The sequence below is a fragment of the Numida meleagris genome, chromosome 4 (assembly GCF_002078875.1).
Source record: "Numida meleagris isolate 19003 breed g44 Domestic line chromosome 4, NumMel1.0, whole genome shotgun sequence".
In the NCBI taxonomy this organism is placed as follows: Eukaryota; Metazoa; Chordata; class Aves; order Galliformes; family Numididae; genus Numida; species Numida meleagris.
In genome coordinates, this window is record NC_034412.1 from 44,202,387 (window position 1) to 44,227,881 (window position 25,495).

A 25,495-nucleotide genomic window follows, 5' to 3' on the forward strand; every position below is an offset into this window, starting at 1 on the left:
TTGTTATATTTTTATTTGTTTTTATTATTTACTATTATTTTATTATTTTTATTTTTTATTATTTTAATTATTTTTGTTTTTTATTTTTTAATTATTCTATTCTTTTTTATTTTTATTTTTTATTTTCACTGCTTATTTTTTGTTGTTTTGTTTTCATCATTATCATTACGGTTATTTTTTAATCTGCTGGTTGGCGTCTGTCTCAAAAGTCCCTGTGCGTTTCTGAGGCCTGGCTGCATCTCCCCGCGTCATTCCGTGCAGGCGGCCATGCGGCGACGCAGCCAGGCGCGGCGGTGCAGCCGGCCCCCCGGCAGAGCAGCTCCGCTCCCACCAGGGGAAGGATCTGGTCCAGCTGAACGCTCGCAGCGAAGGGAGAGCGCTCTCTCCACCCGTACCGCGGCGATGGAAAGGAAACAGCGAGGGAAGAATTTAAAAAGTAAAGGTAGAATCTTAGAATCTTACTATTTTTCAAGCCTGGTCCAAAGGTGTCCAGGCTGGTGAGCAGAGGGAAATGCTGCTTGGGATGCCTGGCTGCAGAGCTGCCTGAAATATCCCAGGGAAGTGCGGCAGAGGAGCGTTTTTACCTGTAAACAGGGGAGCTGAGCGAGCCTGGCACATCTCAAAGCAAATGATGGACAAACGCTGCAGGGCATGCTGAGGAAAATAAAGCGCTTCCCCTTTATCCCAAATCTGCTCGTCTGGGGACCATTCTGGGAGCTGAGGCTCTCGGAGCCTTTTCTTCTCTTTGCTCTTGTTCTCTTTATTTCAGAGAGCTAACCCCAAGTATCTGAGCGCTCTGTGACTCTGGCTTCAGGCCTGACTCAGGGGTGGGTGCAGGGTCAGTCTCTTTTTGGACTTTTTTTGGAGGGGTGGGACATTGTAGCTAGCTTTTCTCTAAGCTGGAGCCTTGCTCCGTAGCAATAGTGGTAAGACAAGGGGGAATGGTTTTAAACTAAAGGAAGGGAGATTTAGATTAGATGTTGTGGGGAAGTTGTTTACTGAGTAGACAGTGAGGCCCTGGCACAGGCTGCCCAGAGAGGCTGTGGATGCCCCATCCCTGGAGGTGTTCGAGGCCAGGCTGGACGGGGCCCTGGGCAGCCTGATCTAGTACTGGATCCAGCAGTTGGCAACCCTGCCTGTGGCACAGGGGTTGGAACTTGATGATCCTTGAGGTCCCTTCCAACCCAAGCCGTGCTATGATTCTATGACATCCCATGCTCTCAATGAGGACTGAGGGCAGTGCGATAGAATAGGAAACCATCCCGCCGTGTTTTGCAACAGGGAAAAGGTTTTTCCCAGGTCCTTCTCAGTTCTGTATGTGTCAGGAAAGCTTAGGACAGCTTCTGCTCTTTATTTGGTTTTGTGAGATCTTGGCTGAGCAAACTCCATTAACCCTTTTGGGTCTCCCCTTGCTGCCAGCCACGGGGAAGACCCAGCTCCAGGCGCTTCCACTTGCGCACCACACAGAGAAGCAGAGCAAGAGGCCGGGTGCCGCGGGAGCGATGCTCCACACATGCCAAAGCCATTAATTAAATTAGAGGTCTCCGAAGGCGGCCGCAGCAGCAGCTGGGCCATCAGTCATCGCGCCCCAGGCTGACACACAAGCCCCGGTGCAGGCAGGGAAATGGTGGTTTCTATTTAAAGTTGGCTGGGGCCCAGCCCTTGGCCCGTGCCGGGGTCCCCTGGCAGCACGGAGCCCTGCGGTTCATTACGTAGCGCACGGGGAGAGCTGCGGCAGCCCTGGCATGGCACACTATGAATGACTTGATGCTCTCGGCAGGGCAGGGCTGGCCGGCGGGGAGCTCCCTGCCTGCACGGAGCTGCGGCTCACAGACGGTTAATCAAGTGAGGAGGGCTGAGGGAAGTCACTGCACCCTTGGCAAATAGCAATCCAGACACAAGAGCAAATAATTTGTGTCAGCGTGACAACAGAAAATGGAATGTAAACTTGCTAAACAGCCAACAGATACCAGCTTTTATACGTCTGTTTGTCTCAGCCGGGCGCCTTTACATTTGGGATCTACTTATTCCACCAAGGGCATCGTGTTTTTCTTCCCCCTCTCTCCCTAATGTTAACAGGGAGCAGAAGGCTTGCCATATAAAACCCAGGGCCAGCTCCTGCAGTGGGGCCGTGCCCATCCCTTGGCTCGCTGACACTGGGCAGTTTTGTGCCTGCAAGAAGTGGCGCGTGTGTAGATGACCTGCAAAGAGAAAATTGTCAGATGAATTATTTGTACTGAGTAATTTGACCGGCTCTCCTTGGAAGCCTAATGAATAGGTTGTTTTCTGCAGCAGCTGCTGTTCAGGCTCTGGGGCGCAAGGCCACGTGGACTGGACGTTCAAAGGGAATTACTGTGCTGGGGTTTTTCAAGTAACCCTTCAAAAATTCAAACTGGAGCGCTCTATCAGTCGACGGGGAGGAAAGATGGAGCGGGGAAGGCTGAAGCAGGTGGGGAAATCTTGTGAAGCCCTGAAAGCCTGCTGCTGAAAGGGTTCTGGTGTGAAGATGCATCCCTGGGGCTGGAAGGGACCCAGCTCAGAGGTCTCAGCTGCTTTCCCTGTACCTGTTGCAAAAGGGATATCATCCATGGGGGCTCCCCGTTAGCGGCCCAGTGCCACTGTGCCCTCACATTGTGCGCATGGAATTTGGAGTTATGGGGTTACGTCCAGGGGAACGTGGATTTGGGGGTTATGGTGCCAGGCTGCTGTCTGCTAACCACCACCCTGCCACCAAGGCGCCGAGCCCAGCACCACCTGGCAGATGTTACCAGCACCGGGATGGAAACGTGTGTGGATCTAATGATCATCTCCCCGAAAATGAGGGCCTGCATATTAAAGCAATATTTGCAGATTATAATTACCATTAACGTTGGCACGTACTCACAGTAAGAACAGTGTCAAAAACAGGTTTTAACAGCAGGTGGCTGTCACATCAGTCAAGTTTTTTTGTTTTATTTTGTTTTCTGCACATTTGGGCTGATTCAGCGAGGAAGCAATTTTTTGCCATACCTTTTATTGCGTGGTCTTTGCATGGTGCCCTTTTTTATCAGGGCTGATTAAGATTCCTGTTTCTTTCCTCCAGAAGAGTTCTATTTACATCCAATACAAGATCAGTGGGCTAACAATTAAGGCAGTAGTGTGCTGCTATTTCAGGTCTGTCGCCTGTTTATTCGCCACAGCTGTCTGTGCATGTGGGCTGCATGATACAGAGGTTGCCATGGTTAAAAACGCTGTGTACTGTGCTCGGTAAATAGTTGCACAACTGGCTGTGTAAATGCCAGGTAGCACATTAGGGTTTCTCTCGGGCAGTTTTGCTCAGGCACAAGCCTTCTCCCCAGTTCTGCACCTGCACTGATTTGGTTTGCTTGCTCCCACCCATATGGAGTGGGACAAGGAAGGAATGTGCCGCCGGAAAAGGACTCGCTTTGTGTTTGGCCTCGAGGGATGAGGATGGAGGGGATGTGCAGGTCTTCACAGGCATGAAAGGCCACCGCCAGGAAGCTGGAAGGAACCTCCTCCATCGCTGGTGCGTGGGAGGGGGCTGTGGTCTTCAGTCGCTGTGAGGAAGAATCCAGTTAGGTGCCAAGGAGTGACTTTGTAATGGTAATGGTGGCAAGGCGACCGACAGCCTGTGGAGGCTGTCAGACCTCAGCTGCTGAGGATCTCTAAGAGCAGATTGCATCTCTCTTCGGCAGGAGTGATATACTGTGACTAATGCAACCTTAAATCAAGGAAACGGGCCGGATGACCTCTCGAAGTGCTTCATAGTCCATAACTTTATTTATGCTGTTAATATTTGGAGGCAGAGCCTGATTAAACTGCGGAAGCTGGCAGAGCTGTGCGGGGAGTGGCTTGCTGCGCAGGGGCATGTGGCCACAGAGCCTGGGGGGGCAGGATGCTGGCCTCCCGAAGCCATACCAGAGGGCATCCTCTGGCCCGTGCCCCTTTGGCTGCATCAGGGCAGGAGATGCTGGCACCAAGCACACCCACTCTTTGTTTCCCACACTCCAGCCCAAGGATTTATTTTAAATAACAGCAGTAGTAAATTAAAAATATGTGTTTGCATGTGGGTGGGTTTTTTTTTTTTCCCTCCCATTCCAAACAGCTCATGCTCACATTTCCTGGAGCGCCTTGTTTGGTTCTGCAGATGTAAAGGGGGCCCATGGGGTCAGGCAGTGCAGGTTTTCCATTTTTCACATCGCTGCACCCACAGACAGACAGAATTCGGTATCATTCGCATGGTACAAGGGAAAAGCCTTCCTAGTCATTTTGCTTTTAACACCGTATATTTTTCTTGCGGTAACACTGAGGAAAAGAAAAGCCCTTTTCTACTGTGAAAGGCTGCTGTAGGCCCAGGTGCTGCCGCAGGTTGGGAATAAACATGCTTCCCAGCAATGTGGTTTTCTTTAAAATGGGAACTGTGAGAGGTGAAAGGAACCTGTAATGGTAGCAGGCTGCAAGATGGATTAGCAGATACGAGGCCGCTGGAAATGGAAAGGGCTTGTCTCTCGCAGGGGCCTGGGCATGCTGATCTGCCACACGAGGGCTTGCAGAATAACAGCTATGAGGTGTATGATAAATTAATAGCATAGATTTAAGTGCTGAAGGAGGGAAAAAGATAATTGAGATATTTGGGTCACCTTTATTTACCTAAGATGAAAAAAACGATGGCAGATTTGTCAGGAAATTAGCACAAAATAGAGGAAGAGAAGTCGATACATGTGATGGCTTCCCAAATTCTCTCTGCAGTCTCCGCAGTTTAACCATGGTTTCCCTAAAGGAGAACCTGCCCTGTTCACACAGCTTCACCAGGCTGACTTCACGTGCAGCCTCCTTCCCTTCCAAATGATCACTCACAGCTGCAAATGAAAGCACAAGCCAGGGTAGGAATTGTTACCCATACATAGGCAATGAGGACGATATTGCTGTGGGGCAATGGTCCTTGTGCTCAGTGAGCGTGGTGTGAGAGGTTGTGGACAGAGCTGGGTGAGCTTTGAGGGTTGGAGAGAGCTGGGCAGCCCGCAGCTGGCTTTTCCACCCTTCCCATATAGCAAGAGAGTCGGCATGCCATTAATTATACAGACTTCACGTCAGCTCTGTGCGGTGTTGTCTTCGTAGCAAAACAAAAGTACAAAGGGGCTGCTCTTTTTATTATTATTTATGACTATTCCAGAGTTGTATTGCTAGCCAGCATCAGGCTGGCCCAGTGGCCCTGACCGCAGATGGGTTTTGGGTGCAATTCAGCCCCTGGAGATCATGGTCTGGAAAGCCAAGCAGCTGGGGACAAAGGAGGGACAGAGGGGACAGTGCCAGCAATCAGCTTGTGGTGTGAATGCAGAGAACAAGCTGTGCTGATCCAGTGGGACAGCTGACAAACCAGGTGAGCTCCCTGCCCAAGGAGCAGCAGCTCCGCTCTTAACACCAGCTATGCCAAGCAGCTTACCAGCAGTTCAGCCCGGAATGTGTTTGCATGGCTTGTCAGATAATTTGGAGAGCCGGACATATTCATGGAAATTGTGATCTCTTTCAGGACAATGCACATGCAGGAAAAAAGGTAAATTCAACAAATCAATTCTTTGCTGTGAATAGCTCTCCCAGAACTAGCTCCTCACGATAAGGCATTGCGCATTTCTCATTTCTAACTCAAATCAGCGTGCTGCTCTGCCATTGCATTGTTTACCCCCAGCAATTTTGACTCCCTATGCACTGAATCATGAAATCGAGGTTACATACAACTTTTGGCATGTGGAAAAACGAGTCCTGCCCCCCTCAGCCCCCTCCCCTACAGCTCCAGCAGGGTGCCACACTGCTCCTCGGCTTCCTCTGTTTGATGCTGTGTCCTTTCCACCTGGGCTTCTCTGCAATGGGGCAGAGAACGGCTGAAATGTCATGACTCAATGTTGGCACTCGCTGTTGTCAATGTTGGCACTATGACCAGTGGGTCATAGACACCAGTTATTCATCAAGGCCTTTTTCTGGGTCTGTTTTCCCGTCATATCATTGTGAACCATCTCCCAGACTCAGGAGTCAAAAGAAATTGGTGAGTACATGATTCCTGCTTTCTCACATGAATGAAACTTAAAACTCCATTGGACAATTTCAGGTTGTTGGCAACTTAGCATCTGACTGCTGTAGGACTGGATTTTACCCAATGGGTATTTTGTCCAGATATAGCTGTCTTAACTGAGTTAGTAATTACATGATTACATATAAATGCTTCCCCTTGCACTCTTAAAAGATTTGCTTGTTTCTGTTCATACTAATGGATGTATGGATGTGCTCAAGGAGACCATGCTGCTGCAGTCCTGCTTGGGGCAATGGGGGAGAGGAGGACATGCCAGCCAAATTAGCCAGAGCTCAAGGCATGCAGAGTTACTATCGTCACTTACTTCTCCCCATCTGCTGTCCCCTTTCTGCAGCCCATGCAGAGGATCAGGCTCCCTGGTATGCAGTGGGTGTGCTCTCAGCCCAACCTTGCTTTTGGAAGCAGCTCACATACCTCCCAAATTGTTGCTAGGTGTTGGTTTTGTTTTTTTTTTCCCCTTGGCTCTCCAAATGTACTAAAGTGTCATTAAGACAAATGGCAAACATTTCTCCTTTTCTCACATCTGTCAAAACTTCAAAATCTACTTTCATGACATTTCACACAGAATTTTTTTACGTACCACTCAAAGGACATAGAATCCTAATGAGCCTTGCTTTCATGATTTTAATCTGTCGTGCTGCTGCCCTCGTATAATAAATTAACAAAAGGGAAAGGAGGAACAAGGGATATAAAGAGATGTGGGCAGGGAGGGATGGAGGAAAATTAGGTCAGCACCCACCTGGGGTTCGGAGGCACTCGGAGTGAGGCACCAGTGCTGTGTCACCAAGTAGGCACATTGCAGAGGACCTGAGCAGGGCGCTCCTCCAGCCTGCACCCTCGTGGGCGAGGAGGCCAAAGATACTGCAGCTACCAAAGGCGCAAGCCATAAGTCTTCAGCGTATTTCTCTATTGCCAGTGTCAATAGCTGAAAGAGGGCTTTCTTTGTTGCCCTTAATTTTTAAAATTGTTGTTTCTGCAGTGGTAGTCTTGGCCAGCAAAATGTTAACTGGGGTGCTTGCTTTTACTGTCCATAAATATAGTAGCTACTATATAATAGTTTCTAATGGAAGAATGAGAACGCTATTTTTTCTCATCAAAAACAGAAAGAAAATGTACCAAAAATTGCATAAGTGCATCCTTTATGGACGAAAAAACTGGACAGCCATTTCTCTTAATTCAAGACTAGGAAGCTGTGGGTGCTGGTAGCTCAGGTTCTTCCTCCTTAACCACAGCAAAATAAATAGAGCCACCTCCTCCCTGTGTTCTGGGGAGGGAAAAGATGTGTTCAGATGGGCCGGCTGCCTGTAACTGCTTGGGTAACAGAGATGTAGTTAACAAGATGGTGGGCAAGTCTCTGGTAGTTTGTTGAAGGCAGTTCATGGGCAAAAGGCTCAGTTTCAACATGAGGTGCTGAGGAATGGCCCTGCTGGCAGCATCTGAAATGACCTAGGAGTTATACAGGGCCTCTGCTACCAGAAAAGTGTTTGTTGTACCTTGATTACAAGGTATGAGCAGCTTTAGCTGATGCAGGATGGTTGGTCTCCCATCTTTAGAATACTAACTCTTCTATCTGGAAATGGTCTATTTTGTTATTTCAGAGAAAGTGTGGAACTCATGGATGGTACAACACAAATACACAGAAAAAAAGAGTCTCTTTCTCAGGAGATATTCAAGACCCATCTGGACACTTTCCTGTGCAATATAATTGAGGAAACCTGCTTTAGCAGGGAGTTGGACTCTATGATATCCAGATGTCCCTTCCAACCCTTGCCATTCTTTGGGTCTGTGATAACGATTGCTTTTAGGGGAGGGCACGCACTCACTGAGATGCTCGAGGAATTGCTCCTTGCACCTTGGTAGGCCATGCAGCATTTCTGCTTTAGACCAGAGTAACACAATGGAAAGCACAGTAGCAAGAAAACACATCAGAGTAGCAAGGTCCTAGGCTGCAGCAAGCGAGTATTTGTTCAAATGCAACAGCCATGGGCACAGAAATAAAGGAAATAAGCTGCTTACCTTCAGAAGGCCTCAGGTATGCTGAGAGGAGACCTTATTGCTCTCTTCAGATACCCGAAAGGTGATTGCAGTGAGAGCGGGGTTGGTCTCTTCTCACTGGTGACAGGTGACAGGACAAGGGGAAATGGCCTCAAGTTGCGCCAAGGGAGGTTTAGGTTGGATATCAGAAAAAACTTATTTGCAGAAAGGGTTGTTAAGCACTGGGATAGGCTCCCCAGGGAGGTGGTTGAGTCACCATCCCTGAATGTGTTTAAAAACCATTTGGATGTGGTGCTCAGGGGCATGATTTAGTGGTGGGTTGTTAGAGTTAGGGTAGTATGGTTAGGTTGTGGTTGGACTTGATGATCTTGAAGGTCTTTTCCAACCTGAGCGATTCTGTGATTCTATGATCTCCAGAAAGATTCCCTTGCCCCCACTGCCAACCCTTCAATGAGGTCTGGGAAGGGGTCGATCCTGGCTCCACCGCTTCTGGTCATTCAGGTGCACTGCATGCACCTGAGCTCCCCTGGGTTGGCCCTGCCTTCCCATGAGGTGCTCAGTCACTGGTTCAAGCTGTGACGTAGCATTTCCTCTACAACCAGAAAAATCAGAAAAATCTGGAATAGCAGTACTGGCTGTGCTACAACACTTGTCAATGAAAAGAGCCAGATTTTGTTATTTCCTTGCTTCAGCTTTAACCTGGTGTGTTGGGATGCGTAGTGGTGCTGTACATCCATACACACATCTTTTTACAGCCCTAAGCCCGGCCAGTGCCCCATGTGACAGTCACCCTTCTGTTGCTAGCCAGCGGGGACGGAAACCAGAGCCTCCAGGTGAACTCCAGCTTTGTGGGGGTGTCGGTGCCCCCCACTTCCTGCCTGAGCCACCACTGCCCTTGTTGAGGGCCTCGGGGGTCCATGGGAGAGGAAAAGTGCAGGTTCTTCCTGCCCGGCATGCAAGGCACACACCAAATTGCCTCTCGCCACCTCCCTGACGTGAAATTTCAGCCTGCTCCAGCAGCAGCAGTCAGCAGGGAGCCTGGATAACAGCGGGACACGGCACGCGGCAGCACGGCGGAGGGCCTCCGACAGCCCTTCTCATATATTTTCAGAAAGTTTCCCAGTGAAGCAGATACGGCAGAAACTGATGAAAATTTGATTTCACCTACATCAGGGGAAGGAGATGAGGAAGTTGGGTTAATGTGCTTCTGAGATGGAGAGCCTCCAGGAGGCATCGCCCATCACATGTTTACCTTCCGCGTCTGATGTCGCCTTTCGCTTTCGCTAATTGCCAGGATGTTCGTGCACATCGGGAGGTGGCTCCGAGGGCTCAAAGTTCAGGAAATCAGCATGCGTTTGGGGACTGGAATCCAAATCCGAAAGAATAGTCTTGTGTTTTTCTTCCCACTGAAAAATGTAAATGTCGTTGGTGCAATGCTCACTCATTATCGCTGAATCAAAGAGCAGTCTCAGTTCCTGCTGGAATCGCATGGAAAAAAAATATGGATCTCTCTTCCCGTTACAGACACGCCTTGCTGTGTGAATGGGCGATATTGCCTGGATGCTCACACCTCACATCCGCGTTGGTGAGCTGCCCTATTTCAGGACCGTTTGTATGAGGCAGTAGCCTAGTAGAATCATTAGCGTGCAAATAGAAGTATTTACCTTAAGAATCAAACACATGATTAAAATGATAGAGGTTTATAAAGGGAGTGAAACCACATGAAATAGGTGAGACACCGTGGTTTGAGGCAGATGAGCTTTACTGGGGATGAGTGACAGGGCTGAAGCGCACATGTAAAAATAATCAGAACTCCTGTGTGAAGTGACACTGATATATTCTGAATGTCACATTACACTGCATAGTGCTGTGCTCGCTCCAAAAATGCTCTTTAATTATAGTTGCTTGAGCCTTAGAATCACAAAAGTCAAACAGAGTGGAGGCGGGCGCCATTTAGGCAACGTAAATCAAGTTGCTGAAAGTGCAGTGTAAAAGGGATATTCACCTCTCAGATAATATAGCAAGACTTACCTGTGACTTTTAACTACATATAGGTCTATTTAAGGCTAACAGCCAAAGCTGAGTTTCTGAATTAAATGGGACAGTTCCACCACAGTTGGTCAAGTGTCGTGGAGAAGGCAACCTGGGCCTTTGTCGGCTCTGTAAACCACTGACCTGGCTGTTTAGGCAAAAAACTAATTCTTCCCTTGAGCTCTTTTCTCACAGTTTTCTTTTCAAGAGCTGGCACAGAATAAAGTAGCTTAAGAAAAAGAACACCGAACAGGGCAGAATTTCAAGCAGAATAACTGAAAAGCTCTCCTGAGCCATGCCTGCACACAGTCCTGAGATCCCTCCAGCACGAAGTTTGCTGCCTTTTTTGTTGTCAGTGTTCTCTTTCCTTCTCATGGCACCAACAGATTCATCAGCATGTCTCTGAAGAATGGTGTTAGATCGGACATCACCTCGGCTGCTGGTTTCCTTTCATCCCCACAAGCAGGGGATGTGTTTGTCAAAGGCCTTTGGACTGACATTCTCAATAACAGCAGGGTGTATGTGCCCTAATTTACCACTAATGAACAAGAATGTGGTATTTCAAGTATGTTGTGTTACAGTGAGGTAGATGTTTTGAAAATTGCTTTGTGGCTATTTGAAATTAAACAGCGGATCCCTCTGCTGCCACTCAAAAGGCAAGGCTGCTGAAGTGCCTGCTCCTGCATGACTTGCTCCTTACCTTTACAGGGACACCCATTTCTGTTTTTTTTAAGTGAGGCATTTCTCATGTGGAGAGGAAAAGAGCACAACTTCCTGAACATCTGCTTTCATAAAGTGTCTGTTTTGCTTGCTGCATGGTGACAGATGTTACAAACTCGGGACAACCATTTGTGGGTGAGCAGCACCCTGGGATGCACCTCTGTGATCCACACATGCCATGTCTTCTTCTAATTTGATTTTTTTTAGGTGGAAACCATTTCTGCACCCACACTTGGAGTGTTGTGCAGGAGAGTAATGGATGTGAAATGGTTTCTCTCCTGGAAAAGCAACAGTTCATTTTTGTTGAGGAACCTGGAGCCATGCATAAGCGCTCATGCTCGCTCCTTCTCTCTTGCTCTCTCCTTTTTTTTTTTTCATTAAATATCTTTTTGCTCTTATAGTGCCAAAGGAAAAATTCAGTTGGAGCTGAGTCTCTGCACAAAATACAAGAGGTTTGCTGGAGTCCCCTGCTGTGCAGGGAAGAAGCATCAGCTGATTGATCCACCATGTCATTTTACTTTCGCCCAAGATTTCACAGCCTTAAATGTCTTTGTCTGTAAAGATCCTAAAGCTGGTGTAAATATGATTGAGGTTTTACACTGGGAAAGAAAATCAAATGTAAGCTTTAAGGGAAAGAGGTGTGTGTGTGGAGGAAGCAGTAGCTGGGTTCGTTTCCCAATCCGTGAGCACGCTCGCATTTTGCTATTTTAGACACCTGCGAGTGAGAGGCTTTGAAAGTGCTCCCCTCTCCTCCTAATGAGCCTCAGTTTACCACATTTGCTCCTTGTTTGAGTTGGAAAGAGCTCGGTGCTGTGTATGTTGGCCCTGCCACGCTGCATGGCTCCAGCCCCAGCCCTTTGTGCTGCATGCTTTCAGATGGATGGCTTTTTCCATCATACATCACGGCCGTGACAGCAGGCTGATGATCTACAACTCCGAGCACTGTAGCTCTGATGATGTGGCTGTGGCTGCAGTAATAATGTGGGCCTATTCCTGGGAGAGCAATGCTGCGCAGGGCTTTTTTTAAAGGTGAAGAGAACAGCTTAAATCCCCTCCTGTTTGCTATCTGCATCCCTCCCCAAAGCCCCAGATCAGTGGGAAAAAAAAAAGAAGATTAATCCATCTTCCGTGGAAACATCAGCACTGGTGCATGAGAGAGCTCTGATTTAGATGCTGGGCAGGATACGACAAAAGCCAGCTGTGTAAATAAAGACTTGGGTCTTTCACCCCAGTGGGTGAATATGGTGGTATGGGGAGAAGAATGAACGTGTCTCCTGCATGGCTGCGGCTCAGTCAGTGCTTGTGGTTCTTCCATAGGCCCACATCTCTTGTCTTCCTCAAAACTCCAGCTCCTGGAAGCAAGGGAGTTTGTTAAATCACATGCTTCTGAAGTAAATAAACATCTCTCTTCTTCAAAAGGAGACGTAACCTCTCCAAATCATGGCATCGCCGAGAAGGAAAAGACTTGAATTTTATCATTACTGTATTTCATGGGTTTAAAACCATTCTACTGACGTAGGGTTGAGTCCCAATGCTGGATTGCGTAGACTAATAAGGACACTGGATTTAGACCCTCACCTGGCTATTGCTGAGCTCTGTGCCTCTCACTCCATCTCCCCGGGGCATTGCCGGAAACATGGTGTCTGATGGGCTGCATCTGCTGCCATGGAACACATGTGTTTCAGCCAAGGTTAAAGGCTTTTAGCAGGTGAACGCAAAATCAGCCTCTGAATCAGTGTAACAGTGAAGTCATTCCACCTTTCCTCTGGCAAATGAAACAGAAAATGCACTAGCAGACACATTTGATAGTGTTAATTAAGCTACAGCTGTTTGCAGGGGACCTTAAAGAACTCTGCTGGCAGAGGTAAGTCTTCAACTAAAATAGATAGGTTTACATTAGCCATAAGGAAGCATTTTTTCACTATGAGGCTGGTGAGGCCCTGGCACAAGTACCCAGAAAAGCTGCAGATGCCCCATCCCTGGAGGCGTCGAAGGCCAGGTTGGATGTGGCCCTGGACAACTGCAACAGGGGCTTGGAATTGGGTGTTCTTTAAGGTGCCTTCCAATTCAAGCTGTTTCATGACTGTTTCTATGAAGTTGAGGTATGAACCTCTGTAGCAAAAGCTCTGTTTTATTTTTTCAGGTGCTCTAACCAAAGTTGCTAGCCCTTCTGTGCAGCTTGCTCTCTCTGGGGTACCTTGTCATGCTCACAAACATTTTGGGAGAGAGGTGATGCCCAGTGCATTGGCAGTGACCTCCAGCCTGGCTGCTGGTGGGCTGCTCACATAACTTCCCCTCTGCCTTTGGCTCCAGGTGCCTGGCCTCTCCTGGCATCCCTGGGCCAGTGACTATTGGCCAAGCTCCTTTGACACTGTCCACCCTCCAGGCTTCCTGCTCCATTACCTGGTCCACCTTTGAGTTAAGTTTTCGCTCATATTTAACCTAATTTTTGCCTACTGCAGTTAAACCTATTAGTTCCTGTTCTGTCCTCTCTGACTAATGAGAATTGGTCCCAGTCCTCTTCATAATGTCCCTTAACATACTCGTAGACAGTTATGTGTCCCTTCAGCCCTCTCTTCTCCAGACTGAACATGCCCAGCTCTCTTTGCCTTTCCCTCACAGGCCTTGTTTTCCAAATCCTTTATCACCTTCGTTGCTTTCCCGTGAGCTCTTCTTCCCAATTAATCCTTTTAAAAATGTGCTGCCCCGCACTGAGCACAGTGCACCATCGCCTCTGCTGCTGAAGGAGAGCAGCAGCATTAGCATAATTATCTCGCCTGGTTTTCCCACAGCTCTGTTATTAACCATTTTATTTCTGGGGCACCTTGCCTGGCTGCTCGAGCAAGGAGGAGAGTGCTGCAAGCAGGGGAGAGCCCTGGGGACCCGCTGCCCCACAAAGGTGGATCCAGGAGGAGCTGGTGGCAGTCTACCTGCAGGTGGGACACTGTCCACGCTGCGCACCAGCCTGGGCAAAGCAGGTGGCTGCCAGGGAAGTCGGCTTTGAACCAGCAACTGCAAGGAGAGTTTGCACGATCCAGAGTCACGGCTGTGGCTGTGTCACCCCACAGAGCCCATCTCACCAGGCTCACCGGGCTTCTGCTGCTTTGGTGGCTTTCGCAGTGACCTCCAGATCGCACAGAGGAACAGCACGGCTCCCAGCATTTTCCGCTGGCATGTTGCAGCAGCGCATTTCATTATTCTCCGCTCTGCAGAACGCTCTGCTTGGCTTTGTTGAATCTCCGTGCGCTTCTTTAATTTATCTCCCAAACACCACGTTATACTTTAATCCTGTCCTTCTAGATATTTGCATATCCTCCTTGGTTTGAATGGTGCCTAAATGCGGGCTGGCTCTTAAAGGCACAGGGAGATTTGCATGGCTGCCCATGCCAAGAGCTGCTAATGAAGGCACCAATGAGCATGGGAGTATAAACTCACCACCTGTGGAGCCTTGTTTGGCATCCTCATTCAGCCTAATAAAGAATCATTCATGTTTAATTGCTACATTTGATTGTTTAATTACGGTTATTTTACATGCCATCTTGTTTTGTCTTGGCTTTAGACACTATCTGCTACCTTACCCTTTCTGAATAGTGAATTATACTACAAGAGAAAATTATGTTAGTCAAAGAATTAGAACTAGGCCTTTAAATTGCAATCAGGTTTTTTTTCTCTCTTTTTAAAAAAGCTGTTCATAAAACCCTTTCTACTTGACGTTGCTGTACAGATTCAAATCCAGGGTGGTTTGGTTTTTTTCCCGTGCAGCAAGAATTATAGGAGTAACTCTTTCAAATGCACTTGCAGGGCTATGATGTGGGTAGCCTCATCTTCTCACTGAGGTTTTATCAAATTAAGTTTACTTTCTTTAAATGTCAATTCATCTTAACAAGTGCAAGATTTTTTATTTTTTTTTGCAGAGGCTTAACTTGGCATAAAATTAGTTTATTGCAGGTTCACTTAGTTCAGCAATGCTCTGACTTCAGATCAATACAAATCTGTCCTAAAACTTCAGTAAGATGGTCTGTTTGCAAATCTGGCTCCTCTTTAACTAAAGGAACGGAAAGGAAGCCAGGACCTGCCCTGTGTTTCTCCAGCTGTGTCATTTTGTTGCCCATCCTGTGCTGGTGTTTTCTCTGGGCTGATGATGGACCTTCCCTAAGCGAACTGCTTCTTCATGCACTCTCCAGTCTGGCAATGAGCTGCCTTTCACTTATGTTTCAGCAGGGCAAGCTCCCTTTTAATTAACGTGCTTAATGACTCCAGAAACAACAGCACACCTCTGGTTCATTTATGATCCTTTCTTGGATATTGTTGCATGGCGAGCTGTCCCTGGCTCCTCTTGGCTTTACGGGCAGCACAAGGCAGCGCTGGCCTGCTCAGAGCCCTCCTGGTTCTGCTCTCGTCCCTTGATGCATGTGAGCTCCCTATCCAGATTTCTATGCTCCAGAGCATGCTGTGCTCCATCTTGCTGGTATGTGCATGTTTTTCCTTTCTGATCTTCATCCATCAAATTGCCTGGCATTGGGTCAGTCACCATTGCTGGGGCACAGGTCTCTTGACAAATTTGTGTAGAAGCAGCTGAAGAGATGTCCAGGCCATTTAATGTCTACAGGAGAACCACCTATCCTTTCTGTCCTCTTCTCCTTCAACATTATGACCTTCCCAAGTCGTCCTCCCTGCAGCCAACGGATGTCCTCAGGCACCTCTGAATTAGCTCCTTCCCATGAAAAGCAATGTTCCCATCGTGACAACATTTTCTCTGATTTGCTTGTTCCCTTTCTCTCTGACCAACACAGACCCAGGAGGAGGAGGAGGGCCTCCCTTTCATTGCCGCCTTCATTCCTGCATCGCTAATGCCTAAATCTGTCTCCAAGCAGTTTGCTCTGCCCACCCAGAAGAGAGGTAACCTTTGGATATTGCTCCTTAACCACGCTGTTTAATTGGAGAAAACCAGCAACTAGTGTCTAGGATTTAGAGAAAAAATATGGAAAAAGCATTTATCAAATAATAAAAAGAGGGACTAAAGTCAGGGCATTGTGCTCCACATGGGTTCTTGCCTTAGAAAGAAAGAAAGAAGAAAGGTGAGCTGAACTGCTGAAGGACAGTTGAATGCTAGTTATTTCCCTGCTTGGAGGCCATAAGGGATTTCCCTTTGGATGCCTCACAGTCTCCTTCCCAGGAAATTCTCCCCTTGCTTTTACTGCTGTCTTGCCTTTTTCCATCTTGCCTTTTACAGCTAGGAAACGACCTGCCACCCAAGTGCTTTTTTTAGGGCAATTTCAACTACTTCTTGTTCACTTAGGAGTTTGGAAAATATCGGGCTTATGTACTAAAATCAGTTTAAAGCACTTGGCAAGAATATGGTACAGGAATATGCAATCATTATTCATCATTTGACCAGATATGAAAATAATCCTCACTCGTAACTAGCTTCTGAAAATGGCCAGTGTAATTTTTATACGTGCAATAACCAAGTAGGAAGCGACTGCTATTTCTGCAGCAGACAAGGAGCATCTCACTGAGACAAAGCTACGGCGAAGCAGGCAATTTTCAGTTCCTTTTCAGCAAGCTTTCTATATCCTTTCTTGCCTTTGCGTTTACAGAAAGCCAATTTTCCGTGTCCCTACTACACACAAAATGGGGCAAGATTTTAAAGATACAGCTCCGCTCTATTCGACTGCAGCAGACTGAAAGAAAAATGAACTTCAGTACTCAGCTGATCCCTTCGCAATATTTCAGGGTAAATTAAAAATCAAAATGTCAAGAGGTTCAATATGTCAGTGGGCTTTTTGACAGGGCGGCCACTTTGAAGCCTAAATGAGAACTGCGCTCCTTTTAAAAACTGGAACCAAATGTGTGCAGCTGCTGCGCCGTTTAGAAATTCTGGCCCTTCATCTTTCTTTCTTTTTCCTTCTGCAATAAAATTAGTAAAATATTCTGGCTTCTGTTGTACTCGTTTTCAGAGTGGAAAGCCCCCACTTCATAGAGTAGACATCTATTTAGGAGGACGGCTATTTTTCATTATCTGCATTAAGGTGAAGCCTGGCAGTATTACCCTCTGCCTTCTGTACCACTGAGCAAGCCCATCTTTGCTGCCCCCAGTGCGTTTATCTCTCCTGGCCCTCGACAAACCATTTTTTTGTTTTGCCATCTCAGTTCGTCTTTGTAAAACAGGGAAGATAATAAATGATACTACTTACCTTCTTCAGAGAGATGTGGTGAAGATTAATTAGTCCTTGTTTATACAAAGATTGGCAATAGTGATCTGCAGGTTTGCTAAGCACTGGGATGATTGCTATCGCTGCCTCGCCTGACAAAGAAGCACAGCCAAGGACAGGAGCTGGTGCTACTGCAATCATTTACAGGTCCAATGATAGCTGTGGCCTTGAAGAAAACTCTACCAAATATTCTGCATCTGAGAAGAGGAGGAAATGCATATTGGGACCTCAGGCACATGGGCCATGGCACCCCTGGGGTCTCTGCCAGTGGGCACTTCCAGTCCCTGTCGCAAACCCTTCTGTGTGCGGGAAAGGCACACATGTGGGAACCTGAACTGCTTATGCAGAGCTGAACTATTTCCTTTCTGAACTTCGCTTTGGATGCAAGGATGGACTTAGCCTCTCATATACGTCTTTGCCAGAAGTTGCTGCGCGCATGCATTGTGCCACAGCAAATTGGCACCTTTCGCTTTGGCCTGCTGTGTTAGATAGACACTCGCAGGCAGTCCTGTCGGCAGGTTAGGCTATTTTCATAGTGGTGCAGCCACAGTGAAATGTATTTTTCCCCACAGCTGTCCAATTTGCTCTTGCTGGTGCTCTGAGCATTGCTGGTTTGCGTGGTGTGTTTGCTGCAGGCAGGGCTGTCCGCGCATGAAATGACGGCAGGCTGTGCTGGCCTCCACTCGTCGTCTTCCCCCACTTGCCTACAGCTTTCTGTAGTCTGTGGCTGTCGCTTTTCGCCTCCCTCAGTAATTTCTCAACGCTTTGACAGCTGCCCCAGCCCTCTCGTGCCATAGACTGCCTGTGGTGAGGAGGAGAGGAGACTCATTCACTGGCGATGAGGCAACGGGTCCCCAGAAAAGCCCATCCTTGGATGACTGAGAATTATAGGATCTTGCTATCGTTCAGATGAACCCCAGGATCTAATTTCACCCTTCTTTCCTCGCGCTCCTGACCGCACAGCTACACACTGGTGTGCTGGTCCTCTCCAGCCACCGACCTGCTCACCTTGATCCTGAAGCATGCATCCCTAGGTACAGACGGCAGCGATCAGAGGAAAACGCCCAGCCAACACCGACTGACTGCTCAGCAACTCCGTGCACACTGTAACAAAAGCAACGCTGATCAGAATTCCTTATTTTGTTGGGATTCACTTTCTCAGCAAGCCTTTTTTATCAGCAAAGGTTCAGTTACTGCGGTGGACAGTTCTGCTGGTAAGGTCAAAGACAACAGGTTAGATCATGCAAGTCCACAAATCCATGCCAGGCTACTGACAGCCCTCCAGAGTTGTGTAAGCTGAAGGGAAGGCTGTATTTGGAGCAATTTGCATTGCAGTGCACGTGCAGGTGAGAGTGCAATATGACAGGAGATGTCATTACTGAGATTAGAATTTACACTTACAGCCTTAGTTGGATTTGTATTTGAGAAACTGTGGTGCCCTGGAAAAAAAATACTAATCATCTGATAATTTTATATTGTTTGTATCCAGTAAATATCTCTTTAGTTTCCTATTTCCAGTTAAGATTAATTTTCTGATCAAAGAAAGTTTGATCAGAAGTGCACGGACAGCACAACAGCAGCAATATTACATGGCTCGAGGATATGTGTTGTGTCTTTGAATCTGCAGAAAAGCCAGCCAGGAGGGGATGGTGATGGCTCCTGGTAGAAGCTGTACAATAAATAATAACTCTTCTTTGGCTTTGGAAAAGAGTTATTTTTATATATTTCCTTCCCACTGTCAATCAGAGAAGTCCTTTCTTCGTTTTTGAAGTACAGACAGTCTTTGTTTTACTGCTGGGATGCTCTGGATGGAATCCTGTGCTAACTTCCATTGCTTCTATTTTGATTTCTTAAAACAGTCCAGCAGAGATGAGCGCTACCGCGCCCTTTGTCCTGCTGCTCTCAGCCATGCTAACAAGACTGGTCTCCATCCTCCCTAGCTCTGCCTCATCCCGCGCACAGACAAGTCCCTTCTCTTCCCCTCCATCCCGCCCAGTCCTGCTAGATCAGCTTTCCCCTGTGCAGGTGGAGCCTCTCACCACGCACGCTCTTAGTGGTTCATGCTGAGCCCAACACCAGCCCTTCAGCAACATCACCTTCCTCATTCCTTCCCTGCCACCGCTAAATATCCGCCGCTTCACAGTGCGTGCTGGCTGGGTGGTTTGCTGCTGATACCTGGCTCCGAACGAAGGCATCGCTCTCAGAGTATTTCCAGCACCATCTGCCGCCTTCCTTTATTTCAGTTTCTAGAAAGGGTTTTGCTGTAGCTGAGAGGCAGAGGAAGAATCTGGATACGGCTGACACAAATCCCAGAAAGCGTTTGTCTGTTTGCCTTACACGCTAATTAGTGCCGACTTGGTCAAAAGTGCTCTGAACTTTTATTTATTTATTTTTCTCCTTTCTCGAGCATCTATCACCATGACAGCAACGTGCTTCAACTGCAGGAAATTAAAACACCCGACACAAGCAGCTAATCAAATGCAGAAGCAAACAGAAGAATTTTGCACAGAGCTCTCGGTGTCACTCCGATCCTGCTTTGACGGGCAGCAGAGTTTCTGCGGGGAAAAAGAAATGTTTTGTTTGCTTCAAATTCCCTTTTCCCTTGGAAGCGTAAACGTGAAATTACTCTCTCCTCCTCCGTTGGGATGTCTTATTTATTTTCCTGCTGGTGGCTGTTAAAGGAGACGCCGTTCAATTACGCCCTGGGTTGAATTAATGGCTCGCACAGCTCAGTATAGGTTCTGGTGTGGACTTACACATGTGGCCTCGTGCCAGCTGCCAGGAGGGGCTGGAGGGGCTTTCGTGGGGCAAGGGAACACCCAGCAGGAGAACAGCTCCCTGCACCCCTCTCAAATCTCTGACATATGTTTGGTTTGTAGGATCCAGAGCAGACCTCACATCTGGGCTGAATGAAGCTTTTTATTTTCTGACACGCTGCGTATGTCCATCCCAGTCTTGGCCCTATTAGAAACTTCAATTAGAAGTCTGCTAACTTCTCTTGAACACTGTCACCCAATCACCATCTTATACTGGAGTCTTCAGATGACTTCCTTAGGGGAGCAATGGAGTTTTACCGCAAATAACGTTTGGTTGATTCCCCTTGCACCTACATTTGTTTTTGTTTGCATTCTTCTGAGTTGACAGTTCAAACACGCAAGTATCCCCACCAAGGAGCATCCCGAAGGACTTTTTTCCTCTTTGTCTTTCTTTAGCATTGAAAACTGGAATGTATTTTTTTTTACAAGCACTGACAAAATATCTGCCATGTGAATAATGGATCACGCACAGCTTGAGGTCTTCCCTGCGCCCAGCGAATCTCTGTGGGTGGGTGGGCTTTTTCAGCTTTGCTCCTGCAGGCTAGGTCTGGTTTCCGTACAGCCACTAAGTAAACTCATCTCACAAATCCATGTAGCACCATGAGCACCCTTAATGCTTCTCGGAAGGATGACATTGCTTCTACCTCAGGTTGAAAACTTTGGTGTGCTGTTGAGCAGCTGTTGTGTCCCACTCTCCAAAGGACCAGAACAAGCCAAGGCTCAAAGCACCTCCTGAATCTGAGATACTCAGTATCCGGCCCTCCACCCAGATACATATAGGAGAAAGCAATTCAGCAGTGGGCATTTTTCATCAGTAATGAATGAATTTGTCTCTTTTTTAGTTCTCCCTCCAGCTTTTTGAGCTATGTAGCTGATATTACCAAACAGCACTTACTTTACTGGGGGGGCTCCTGTAAACAAGCAACGTATTTCTTGCTGTAAGGGCACTGCAAGGTTAAATACTGAACACCACTTGATGAGGTTTTGCAGAGATTTTGGGTATGCGGAGCTGTGAAAGTGCCTGAGGCTGTCATCAGATCCACCTGGAATCCGTAATCAGGATGAGCGAGCTGATTGTCTTTGCCTTCCATAATTTGAGGAGTGACTCCAAACTATTTTATCCCATAATGTCTTGGTGAAACTTTCATTTTGTGGATGCGGCTAGGCAGCCTCTGCTTGCTTTGATTTTATTTCATGGCATTTTTTCTCTTGTCTTTGTTTTGTGATCATAGGTGCCAGCCTTGTGGCTGCTATTTTTAAGGATTTTCTTTTCCTCGCGTGCTAGCTTTAAAATGACTTGTTAGTATAGAGTATGATGTATTTTAAATGGCTAAAATAGAACACACCAGGTGTAGATTTGATATAAATTGATTTGAGACTGCGGCAACCACAGTATCTTCATCTACTAAAACCAGAAGAGGTCATAGTTTCTAAAGTAGTGTGAGCACCTGAGAAATACTCACTGTTGGTCAGGTTTAGACTACAGCCTGTAGAAGTTATTCTCTGGCCTGTAGCTATTTACAGTTTTCTGCCCTTGGAAATAAATCAAGGTTTGTTTTCCACTCACTCGAGGAGAATAACTTTGTGAACCCTGGAGAGGATATTGCATTGGGAACCTGTATAAGCACAATCACACAGCACTTGTTAAAACAGAAGGATCCCCAAAAAGGCTTTGGCTGCATAAGGGGTGGGTGGAGCTCCCAAGTGCTGCTAAGGGCGATGGACACTAAATTTCAGCTCTGTTCTCCAGTCCACAGAGGCAATTCCTCTTAACCCGATCCGAAAGTCTGCCGCAAACTGTTGTATTTCAGAGCCCGTGGGAGAGTATTTCACAAGATGGAGATTAGAAAGCAGGAACAGAAAACTGGAAAGTGCTTCGTGGTGTCTCTTTAACAGCTTAGGATTGATTCATTTTAGTATTTGTGTCTGGGTCTTATTCACTGCTGCCTCATAGATCAATGGCACGACGGAGTCCCAGCTCGTGTTGATGCGGCATATGGGAATGGGATCCATTATCTTTAGTTCCCAGGACTATAAAATGTCCAATAAACTCAGCAGCAAGAGTGCCGGATTTGTGCAGCTCCACCAGCTGCTGTAGCCTTGCTGCCTATTAAGCTGCGTTTTTAGTTTCATTATTGATGGGGAACGCAGATAGCTGAGCAAATGATGTTGCTTGCAAATTTGAGGCACTTTCCCGGCTTATAAAGGTGACTTCTGCTACGGTGCCTCCTCTTGCAGGGAGGGAGGAGGGAGGGCTTCATGCTGCAGTGAGAAATCAATTTAAATTAGCATGGGCACAGCCAATCCGTAGTGATGTCAGCAGCTTGGGCTGGCTGCAGGAATCTGAGTAGCAAGTCCAAGCGCCTCAGTCTCAAACGCTCATCCTCGCCACAGACCCCAGCCAGGGCATTCCTGTGCATGTTTGTTAATCCAGCATTGCTCTCAGTCTCCTCCCTGGCTGTTTATGTTATAATTTGACTCTCCCCTGTTTTCCCACTCAGAGCTCTGTGGCTCCTGCTACACCTTTGGAATAAATTCCATAATCGCTCTGAAAATGGTGCAAAACCTGAGCTCGCCTATAGAAGTTGCTGTGGCGGAGTGGCAAGCGGCTCTCAACTCCATTTCACTTGTTCCCTGTGCATTGCCACCAGGGGCACACCACAGTTCCAGACCAGTATCAGCTTTTATTGCTTTCTTTACTTCTCTGGGACATGGAGATCAAGCACAGCTATGGCAAGTTAGGCAACATCTTCAGTCTCTAGCATCATTAGTGTAGATAAGCACTCTAATGGAAGTCAGTGTAAGCCATCACCTATAGCTCTTATTTAATCCACTGAATGTTGATTCCTATGAACAATCTCCAGGTATTATTTCAATGCTTACATAGTTGAATTCCTATTGAGCCATGGGCATCCACTTTTGAAAAGAGAAACCCGTATCCCACAAGCAGGATCATTTTCTGTTTCCTGGCTTCATGGAACTGGACATAGAAGGCCAAACTTGTAGTATCAATGTCGGTATGAATGCAAAAGAAAACGTTCCCTGGAGCCTCTACCGTGCTAAGATCTGTGCAGGTGGTGATTAAAGTAGCTGTCACCGCGCTCGTAGCTCAGCTGCTCTTGGCTGGACGCCTGCTGTCACTGCCTGCTGCCCTCGAGTGCCTTCCTTGGGCATTTCCACCTCTCGGTGCCTGCCACCAACAGCTGCAGCTCTGGAAAAGTCTGATAAACACCAGTGTGCTTCTGCCAGCTTTTCTCCAAGGAGCAGGAAGGAAGACGTTCGTGTCTTGTAGAAGTTTACTTTCAAGAGTATGGATCAGAGGTTTTGTGCAAACTACTTTCTTAAATTATTGAAAATCTGCTGTAATTATTGAGTGTTTCAAAATATTCCGGGGAAGAACTTCTGGGCTCATCTGTTTTTCCCTTCCCTTCACTGCCACGTGTCTTCTCAGCCATTAGGAATGCTAAAGGATGGCTTTCATGAAAATGAGGGCGATGGCAATGACGTGTTTGACAAAATGCGACTTCTATAGTCCAGAGGCGGAGAATTCATTACCTCCAGCTATAGGTTTTTTTGCAGCTTTTCCCCCATCTTCTTAAAAATCTTTTCCTACCACCTCGGATTTGTCTGTCTCGAGCTCCCAGCTAATGATTCTTGTTATCTACCACATTAAAGAGCTTCACAGTTCCCTCTGTTTCCTTTCCGTGAAGGTAATGGTACATTGTAATCAAGCCACCTCTCGGTCGTCTTTTTGATAAGCTAAACAGATTGCGCTCTTTATGTTTCTCACTCTAAAGCACTTTCTTCAGCTCTTAAATCATTTTTGTGGCACTTGCTGCGGCTTTTTTCTGTGCAGTCACCAATTTTGTTACACCCTTATTAAAAAAGATGAACCTGGAGCTGAGCGCATTGTCAGGAACTGGCCTCATCTAGACTGCAGGCAGCCTAAAAAGTCTGTGCTGGAATCTACCTGCATTCCCCTCCTTGTATACAGGAATTATTTCACCTCTTTTTAGTGTGGCTTCCCTCTGGCAACCCAAGTTCATATGCTTGTCCCTGTGCAGTTACTACAGGGCTGTCCTGCTGCCTTCAGCCTTTACACCTGCTGGTACTTAGGTGCGATTTTCTTGGGCAAGCCTATCTTCCCCATCCATATTTGTTCCTTCAGGCAATGAAATGGGAAAAAAAGGAAGCCCTTGTCTCCATGAGGGTGGTTGGTACTCCTGGCCCCGTCCCTACGGGAGCCCCTTTTTGACCCACCCCATCGGCACATTGGTGAAGTTTAAGATTTCATCAGTAGACCCAGATGGAAAGTGCTTTCACTGTCCCGGTCACTCCTAGAAATATCTCTGTTTGAGTCCCACTCAGAAACACCTCATGAAATCAGTTCTTCATCCATCTAATGCAATATTTACTGATATTGCCGAGTGCTCATTTCTTAATCACCGTGCTGCAGGGCACCAAGCGCTGCACCTGGCAGTGGGAGGAGGTGAGCCGTCGCACCAAATCCATCCTCAGACAGAGAAGTATTTTTTGAGACAGGGCTTCTATTCACAATAATACTGACTGACATTAATTATCACTTAGAAACCCCTGTCAGCACTTCCATTTGGCATAGGAATGGTGCCAGGAGGCAGCTCCAGCAGTAGGAATTAACGCCCAGGTCCCCAGCGGCTGCTGTGGTGTTGTCCGCGACCGCACACCGGTGGCAGCAGCACACGGTGTTGCCCTCCCCTTCCCAACCCCTTGTCCTTCCAATCAGGTTTGCAGGCTCAAACCCTTGCTCAGTGAACATGCAGGGTGATTTATGACGGGCTTTGAGTGGGAGACGCAGGGATGGCAGTTGCGGTGCTCCCTGCAGCTGGCCAAGCCTCCTCCCCATGCAGCAATCTGTGTGGCCGCACAGGAGGCACTTGCCCATTAAAATGCTGTCAGGGATCGTCTTTCCGACTTAAATCAAGGCTGTCGGTTTGGTAGGTGAGGATTTTCGAGGTGTCTATCTCTTCATTCGTTGTTTTTTTTTTTTTATCCTGTCCTTTCCGTGTTGTTATTGCTTCCATTCCTTAAAGCGCTGCAAATTGCAAGCCTGTGGCTTGCCGTGAAGGCATGCTGGTAAATGATTTATAGAGGGTCCTACAAATCATGTTGCACCGAGCGCAGCCCCTTCCCCCACAGCAACAGCCATCATTTCAGAGCCGCTCAGCCTTCAAGGGAGCTAAGCTGTCCTTTCCCTGCTGAGATTTAGGAAGCCAAACAGCACAATGCAGCTAAAAGTGAGAGTAAACACGCCACAGTAGCAGCCTGGCATTTAAGTTTCAGCAGGGCTTAAGGTGGCCTTGCTTATCAGTGGAATTGTGTTACGACACCAGCCAGCTTCCGTATACGGTTTTGATGCTTTTACAGGCACAAAAGAAAAGCCCAGTATGTGAAAAGGACTTCAAAGGCTAAAAGGCGAGTAGAAATTTCTGATAGTGAAATGAACTGCTGTATTAATTGTACTCTCAGCCCTCCCCATCCAGGCAGACCTCAGCAGACCCACAAGCACACTTTGGCTCACTCAGGGCTTTCTGGCCAGTGAATGCTGAACGCCATCAAACATGGCTCCATAGGGCATGCCAGAGTACCCACATGTG

At 47.3% G+C, this 25,495-nt stretch overlaps 1 protein-coding gene and 2 long non-coding RNA genes across 8 annotated transcripts in view; 2 read left to right on the forward strand and 1 right to left on the reverse strand.

Moving 5' to 3' along the window:
* The window catches only part of CXXC4 (CXXC finger protein 4), an 83,728-nt gene that overhangs the window by 41,957 nt on the left and 16,276 nt on the right, over positions 1–25,495 (forward strand). The window lies entirely within an intron of this gene.
* On the forward strand, positions 449–16,763 carry LOC110397456. Its single transcript, XR_002437794.1, has 2 exons — positions 449–5,554; positions 13,624–16,763. It is a non-coding gene; the product is annotated as an uncharacterized LOC110397456 (long non-coding RNA).
* LOC110397454 overlaps positions 11,954–25,495 on the reverse strand; it is a 92,449-nt gene continuing 78,907 nt past the window's right edge. For 4 of the 6 annotated variants that reach the window (XR_002437791.1, XR_002437792.1, XR_002437787.1 and 1 more), the window contains 4 exons: positions 18,055–18,150; positions 17,029–17,138; positions 12,410–12,596; positions 11,954–12,183 (listed from right to left, as the gene is read on the reverse strand). This is a non-coding gene — a long non-coding RNA (uncharacterized LOC110397454). The other 2 variants (XR_002437788.1, XR_002437790.1) reach the window with 2 other exon arrangements.